The 8,524-nt window shown below is 43.1% G+C and overlaps 1 long non-coding RNA gene across 1 annotated transcript; it reads left to right on the forward strand.

Annotated features, from left to right (window-relative positions):
* The first annotated feature begins 4,265 nt into the window (after positions 1–4,265).
* On the forward strand, positions 4,266–6,191 carry LOC144391167 (uncharacterized). The gene is made up of 5 exons (XR_013455055.1): positions 4,266–4,424; positions 4,755–4,805; positions 5,468–5,586; positions 5,675–5,880; positions 5,964–6,191. It is a non-coding gene; the product is annotated as an uncharacterized LOC144391167 (long non-coding RNA).
* The last annotated feature ends 2,333 nt before the right edge of the window (positions 6,192–8,524 follow it).

Below are 8,524 nucleotides of genomic sequence, written 5' to 3' on the forward strand. Positions count from 1 at the left end.
TGAATGAGTAGTAAACCACCAAGGTTGGCGGTTCGAGCCCCGGCTGCTCCATGTCCCATGTCGAAGTGTCCCTGGGCAAGACACCTAACCCCTAATTGCTCCCTGGACTAAAATGTAAAAAGCCATGGGTTAAAAATGCAATGACAGTCCCTTTGGATAAAAGCGTCAGCTAAATAACCTGTAATGTAATGTTATCTGCTGACATGCGACACAATGACGTTCACGCTTTCACTTTTCAGAGTAACGTCTCATCAACTGTTGAAAGGATTGCAGTGAATGTTTGTACACTCATCCGTGGTCCCCAGAGGATTATTCCAAAGACACTTGTTTTTTACTTTTACTGCACCATGATTCCAGTTCGTCCAATAAATTTGCTTTATGGAGTAATTAGGGATGGGGCCGATCCGATCCAGTATCAGTATCGGGACCTGATACCAGAGAAATTCGGGTATCGGGACCCGATACCAGAGAAATTCGGGTATCGGATTTTCCGATACAACCTTTGGAGATTTCCGATATCAATGAGCCATGTCGTCTGGTGAAATGACTCCAAAAGTGATCCCCGCCTGCTAGTTTGCTAGCTGGCTGCAAACTGTGGAATGGATTAACTGAGCGTGTCTCATAACTGTCTCATTGAGCCGCGCCTCCGTTCAGGAATCCATTCCACAGTTTGCAGCCAGCTAGCAGACTAGCAGGCTAGCAGGATAGCACTGAGGCTTGACTGTTCAGCACGGCAGCCAATATCGTGGATGAAAAAAGGAATCGTCGAACTGCAGAGAGAGCAGAAATGCTCATATTCCTCAAGAAGAACCTGCCGATGTAAGATTTGTTGAACACTACATCACTTCCTCAGAGTCAACTTTGAGACATTCAATTTTTGTTTTCTTTTAAAAAATAGTTAGACTCTGGTGTTTAGTTTATTCCAGGTCATCTTAAGTGCTGTTCTGATGCACACTGTTTTAAAACTTATTGTGTGTGTGTGTGTGTGTGTGTGTGTGTGTGTGTGTGTGTGTGTGTGTGTGTGTGTGTGTGTGTGTGTGTGAGAGAGTAAGTGTGATTGCGTGTGTGAATGAGTGAGTGAGACTGTGTCAAGTGTGTAAGATGTTTACAGTTATTTTATTGCACTTTTCTTCAGATATTTGACATGTTGTTCATGATACAAGAGTCAGTTTACTTGATTTGTGCTGTTATTTTTGTAAACGAGTGAGTGAGACTGTGTGTCAAATGTGTGTGTGTGTAAGATGTTCACACTTGCACTTTTCATATTTCTAAATTTTTGGGACTCAAGTATTTGACATTTATGAAATTAAATAAATATTGACATGACAATCAATCTGAAACCCTTAGTTTCAAATTTGTTTTCAGAATTTTTTCTGTTAACAGGATTTCCTGTTTTTCAAACACAGCTCTGGTATCGGAATATTATCTGTATTGGCCGATATCCAAATTTAGGTATCGGATCGGAAGTGAAAAAATGTGGATCGGCGCATCCCTATCTGAAACCCTTAGTTTCAAATTTTGTTTTCAGAATTTTTTCTGTTAACAGGATTTCCTGTTTTTCAAACACAGCTCTAGTATCGGAATATTATCTGTATCGGCCGATATCCAAATTTAGGTATCGGGATCGGATCGGAAGTGAAAAAATGTGGATCGGTGCATCCCTATCTGAAACCCTTAGTTTCAAATTTGTTTTCAGAATTTTTTCTCTTAACAGGATTTCCTGTTTTTCAAACACAGCTCTGGTATCGGTATATTATCTGTATTGGCCGATATCCAAATTTAGGTATCGGGATCGGATCGGAAGTGAAAAAATGTGGATCGGCGCATCCCTATCTGAAACCCTTAGTTTCGAATTTGTTTTCAGAATTTTTTCTGTTAACAGGATTTCCTGTTTTTCAAACACAGCTCTGGTATCGGAATATTATCTGTATCGGCCGATATCCAAATTTAGGTATCGGGATCGGATCGGAAGTGAAAAAATGTGGATCGGTGCATCCCTAGGCGTAATACTGGTTGACGTTCCTATCAGAATAGCCTCCACTTTGAGGGGCTAATTATCAAGTGATAACCATGATGTGATCACAACATAAACGCGTTAGAATGCTGACGTTGCGAATGAAAGATTAGCACCGGTTGACTCGATGCCCACGTAGCACCTTTTTCAGTTGGTCGTTTGCCCGTTCCGTTTGGTATTTCATCGCCCGACCAAACCCCACTAACACTCGTGTTGTGCTTCCCTAACACCAAACCACCCGTCTGAATGCGCCTCAATTTCTTTTTTGGTTTTGATTTATCTCTGATGTGATCTTCAGCAACGGCACCCCCTTCTCTTAGCTCGCAATTTTGACAGTAACAAACGTGTCCACGTTGTCTTTGGTCTGACTGTGGTTCCTTCTTTTTCAGAAGGAGGCCTCCCCCACTCAGAGCCTCTTAACGCATATGTACCCTTGTAGAAGTCCTACTCACGTCAGACCACCAAACGCCGATGTGTTTGAGTACTAAATAGCATCCGTTAGCGCAGACGGCTCTGAGAATTTCACTGACTTTTACAGGAACTGCGTCATCATGTCAAAACATCATGTCAAAACACAGTGTGCTCAAGCACACTCAGACGGCTCCTTTAGCCCCCTACACACAATGTCATTAATGTAATTTAGCTGACGCTTTTATCCAAAGCATTCTTTCGATAAGTGCATTTCAACCATAAGGATACAAACCCAGAAGAGCAATTTATCAAACGCCCTGCAACAATACAATTATCCCACACTATAATGTAGTATATAACAGTGCAGCGATGGGATGTTGTAAAATAGTTGTATCCCGTTTGTTAAAAATGCAAGGTCTTTCCCGGTCGCGGTATAGGTACGAGGATGTATCATATGGCTCGGGGTACCCACACACAGCGAACGTTACTATTAATTTATCCTCCATTTTTAGTGATGACAGGGGGAGCATCTCAACAGTGATAGGCTATTGCGCCGTTTGATGCAAATTTGCGCGACTTTGCTGCGAACTGCAGATTCCCTTTGCTACAGTGTCGTCGGGTATGTGCAAAGACTTTGTTTGTAATCCTGCGGCGCGACTAATTTGTTCGGTATGAAAGCAACTTTTTGTCATCGATCAACTTTTAGTTTTAATCATAAAATTAACAACTTCAACAAGCAAATCCCCTTTTCCACCGCCTTTTTTTAACCGCTGTAACGTCACCACCGTAGATCCCATCACAGCTTCTGCTAACGTCGGCTATAGGTTTCAAGGTCCTTACATCTGCTGCCATCATAAAAGTACATTCAAAGCAACTTGAGGGTGAAAAAAGGGTGGCCACAATCAAGGGTTACATTTAAAGCATACTCCACTCCATCCAACCTGAACAGATGGAAGTGAATCAGCCTATCAGCTCTCCTCGTGGGGTCTGCCCTATCCTTCACTCTTGGGGTTTTGGTGTCCGTGCATCACCTGGTGAAAGTGCCATTCCAACAATTAGCCTAAACCCAATAGTGGACAGGCACTCTTTGAACACCACTGCTGTAGAGTGGCCTTTCCATTTCTTTGCTGTGATCAAGTGGAATACTCTGTGGAAAAGATTGCGTTCACTGTTGACTCCGTGAGTACCGTTATGAACACATCATGTAGTTTGTCAGCGCGCATGCTGCTGGAATGTGGATGTTTTTACAGTGTGTGTGAGGGGGTGCTTTTTGTACAGCATGTGTACTTGTACTTTTAGGTAGACTTTAGAAGACTGCAGATGTGTATGTATTATTTTTATTGCATAGAAAGACATATTATGTTTTTTATATAATATATTATACATTTACTTGTTTGTTTAAGGAAGATCTTGTTGGTTATCAAAAAAAGATAGATAAGCTGTGTGGTTAGGTAAGAGATACAGCAGTTGGGGGAATTTTATAGTTGTTTTTCCTAATAGACAATAGCCAGTTTTGCCTAGTTTGATTGGGATTTAAGTTTTCAAGTTTGGAAAATGAAGCCTCTCAAGCGGTTGAATGATCCCGTCACTTCTACACAGTGAGGTGCACAGCTTCCATTATACCCGGTACTCAAATCAATACCCAAATCCCAAATCACATGATTCCAAAAGATCCCAAAACAGCTCATCTATTTGTCAAGCACTTCGGTATCAGCTAAACAGACGGTTAGAATAAACGTTCACCATGACTTTTGTGTGTGTTTTTTTTTTATTTTTAATTTTAATTTTTAGCGTTTATTCAACCACACTGCAATTAACGCTGTGGTTCTTTTACCGACAGGCGCAACCTCCAGCTTGCATACGGAGCGGCTCGGCGAAGGTCAGCCAGAAGCTCCCGGAGACACAGAGATGGCTGTGGAAGCGCTGGAGGCCCCCATAGTGACGCCCACAACACAGGACCTCGCAGGGGCCAAGGGCAACAGCCAGGACTGTACCACAGGTCCGCACTGTTACTGTATGAGGTGTTAATGACCGGGTCCCCAGATACACGCCGCAGTGTGGAGCTTATTCTTAATGTGGCTGAACTTTAAGATTGTGAGATTAAACATTTATGATAGAAATAAATTATCTCTTTATTATGGCTGTTTAGTTTCTGTCTCAAATTGATGTATTTTTCTTGGTTGCCACTCATCAGACGTGTTCTTATGGTGCTAATGGAGAAGATGATCCTGAGTGATACATATTGTATTAATATAAAGCTGACATTGTTATATGCTTTTAACATGTAGAACACTGCTGTTTCTTTCTTTCTTTCTTTTTACATCTGTAGATCACTGTAACTCTAAACAGAATCATCGCTGGAGACGGAAAATCAGAGCAAGTGAGTGCATGCAAATGTTATCCGTCTGTCCTTTTTCTTTAATTCTACCCTACTGGTTGTTTGTGGAGGTTTAATGAGAACTGAGGCTCGGTCTGTCGCTATTCTGTCATTTGGTGTTTGGCAATAAATCTTATTTAATTTTGTTCATCATGCTGTAGTATGTGAACACAATTGTAATGCTGCATGTACAACACTACAGGTCAGTGTTGTCCTTGCAGCAGCTTATTTTTCATCAGACTTGAACATCATTGGCTTGATATCCTCATTTTTCTCAGCCCAGAATGTTGCAGCTCTTTCCGATCACTTGTTTTGTCACAGTACAACAACGTCACCGCTGTAAAGTCAATGCTTCACTCAAAAGACCTATGACTTGTTGTCGTAAGACAAGCACAGTGGTCCTGATGACACGCGACAGTGCACCGAAGCACGGGCAATACAACAGACCTTAAAGCTGAAGCAGCTAACTGGAGTCATTCATTGTTATTATTTGACACCTGGCTAACTGACACCGAAATATCTCACATGGAATGTGTGCGGCATTTCTGATTTGTTTGTTGAAAGCAATGTGCAATGAGGTAGTTCAAACTTTGGTACGGGGCGACAGCGGCTGCCACCGTCTCAAAATAACAAGCATGTTTTGTTTTGTTTTTTCCCTCGAGCAGCATTCCCTCTGATCTTCATCAAGCACTTCCAAAGAACCCTCCCTCTAGACAAACAGGGGCCGGAGACCCTGTAAGCGAACTCAGACTTTGAGGAGGTCCCTTCAGCAGATAAACCATCTGTAAGTACCTTCTTTTATCTTTTGAAAAACGTGCACGGTTCCGGTCAAATTACCTATCTGTGCACTGACAAGATATATGTTATCTCAGAACTCAGACAGTAGTTCAGTGACATCCGCAGATACCCAGAATCCCTCGGAGGGAAGTGGGACGAGCGAAGAGCACCTGACGAAGATGCCCTCCAACTCGTCCACCCCAAAGAAGCGCTTGATTCTCTCCCTCTCTGAGAAAGAGAAGCTCTTAAACTGGGAAACTCCGGTCATACCGGAAGAAGCTCCAATTAACAACAAACTCAGGTGGCATTCTGGAGTCGTTTAGCAAGTGATTCTAGGGTTCTAGAAAAAAATTAGCCTCTGATGTTTTTTTGTTTTTTTATCAGGTACAAGCAGAGGCAGCAGCAGATAAGCCTCAGACGGACTCAAGCCAGATTGTGGAACCGACATCGAGCCAGACGTCCCCCTCAGCCCTCGGGTGCATAGCGAACGCCTTCAGGAGGACATTTAGTGTGACCAACACCTTCGGCAGGTCCAACCATGCGGTCCCAATGTCAGTAACAACAGTCTGCTCACTGTTTATTTTCAAGCAGTGCATTAAACTTTCAAACTCCCTGGTAACCTTGTCAGGTTTTTAAAGCCAGCGTGGAGCTACTGGTACGCATAAAAAGCCGGTAGCCTAAGGCCGTGCTTCTGTTACCGGCACCAGACCTAGGGGTAATCTGGACCGGCAGCAAAGGTTACGGAGGCTAGGAAGCACTGTGTAGACTGTGGATTAATATGAAGAGAGGACACACGCGCAATGTCCTGCTTGACCACAAACGAAGCAGTGAGGGCAGCTAATTTTTCCCTGTTGTACACAGTCATTGCATCGGCCCCTAGTCTCTCTTGTTGGTGCCGGAGGTCGGACTGCTGATGGGCAGGTGTCCTTTGGTGTCGCACTGTCAGTAGGTTTACCCATCTGGGCTCGATGTCGACTTTAGCTTGCTTACTTGAGCCACCCTCGTCAAGCTGAACTGTGCTTATCGTCACTGGTCGGGTTTTAGTTACAGTGCCAAGGCGTTTTAGTCTTTCTGCTTCCTCACTAGTCGACTTCGTGATTTGATCCAAGAGAAAATCATCATTCACCTGGAGGTCTTTGAGGAAGGGTTTTAAATCACGTCGAACATGGTTGTTTTTTTCATTTAACCCTTGGTAAAGTGTGTGGAGAAATGTACCTTGAACTAGCCCTTTGTCATAGCTGAACTCCGCACCAGGCTGTTGTGACTCAAATAAAACTCGCTGCTTTAAACCCATGGTTTTGTACAAAAACTGCTGTGGGCTCACTTTGACTTGTTGTTTAGCATTACTTAACTCTTGAAAAAGCTCCGTCCTATTTTTATCCCTGATGTGTGCACGGAGAAAGCGCTTTAGCTCATTAACAGTTAAGTCATCGTTGTTAGTTAGCATCTCTCTGAATGAACCAGGTTTTATGATCTTAATCACAGTGCGAATTACTTCTGACTCAGTAAAACCTTCTTGTAAACCTTCATTTATCTGTTTACAAAGACTGCTGTATGACATGTCAGAAAGCAACATCAGAGATTTGTCCACCATGTAACTTAAACTCTCTGCATGGGAGCAAAGCAGCCACATTATTAAACTTCAGTACCTGTTCTCCCATACTGGAAGACAGACTCACCCTCCCATGGTGAGCACCCCGAACACCTGCTGTGAATGACTTGGTCGATGCTGGAGTGGTGGAGCTCCCGGCTGGTTGTAGGGGAATGTCTGTGGTTGGTGAAGTTGGATGTCTGCCTGGATGGTTGTAGTCCGGATGAGGTGGAGTGTGGCCTCCCGGCTGGTCGACTGCTATATCTCCTCTCTCGAATGTCGCAGCCTGGTTAGCAGGGTGACAGTGGCCATTTTTAACGTTACCACGGTGGACTCTGCTCTCTGGATGACGCACGATATTGCAGCCTTCCCTGAAGCTTTTGTCACCGGTTCATGTTGTTTTAGCACCCACTTCACCTGGTAAGGACGCTAGTTGATCCCGGACGAGCCCCCAATTGTTACCGGCACCAGACCTAGAGGTAATCTGGACCGGCAGCAAAGGTTACACAGGCTAGGAAGCACTGTGTAGCCTGTGGATTAATATGAAGAGAGGACACAAGTTAGCGTCATGCTCAAGCCAGAGCTAGTTTTATTCTGAGCTGCGCATTCATAACATTTTACAATTTCCACAACATGATGTGAACAAATACAAATTAATAAAAATCTCTTCCACATCCAGTCCTACAAACATTTAGCAACTACGGTGTAACACTGGAGTTCACGGACAAAACTAGCTAGTTAGCATTGCAACATCCGTCAGACCAATTCCCTTCAAAATACAGCTAACTACATCTGGTCACACATCTACAGTCATGTTAACACATTACAGAACATTTACACGCATTTACCTTCGATCTTAACCCAAGTGAAAGACATAAAACAACTTTAGCATACCTGTGGATTAATATGAAGAGAGGACACACGTTAGCGTCATGCTCAAACCAGAGCTAGTTTTATTCTGAGCTGCGCATGAGCGGAGCCTGTAGCTACGTTCTCTCCAATGTCTCCACAGCAGCACCACAGCGCCCTCTACTGACGTGATCATATAATATCTTAATATAACGTCTTAAAGACTGGAAATTTCCCTTCACCTCTCCGCTCAAGAATGTCAATGAAATATATTGGGAACCAATATTTCTGCATGTTTCTAAACATTCTTCCAATTGCATTATTGGGTTTGACTAGAAAGCTGAGATTATTTCATTCATGTGTGATGACGTGATGACTTTTGATTGACTTTGATTGACACTTTTGAATATGACCTGTTGTGACCTCTAGGATAATCAAAGCCTGAAAGTTAAAAAATAGAGCATTGGAATGGCCAACTTGTTCTTCCATCAACATTTCTAAATGC

The sequence above is a fragment of the Gasterosteus aculeatus genome, chromosome Y, assembly GCF_964276395.1.
Source record: "Gasterosteus aculeatus chromosome Y, fGasAcu3.hap1.1, whole genome shotgun sequence".
Taxonomy (NCBI): domain Eukaryota; kingdom Metazoa; phylum Chordata; class Actinopteri; order Perciformes; family Gasterosteidae; genus Gasterosteus; species Gasterosteus aculeatus.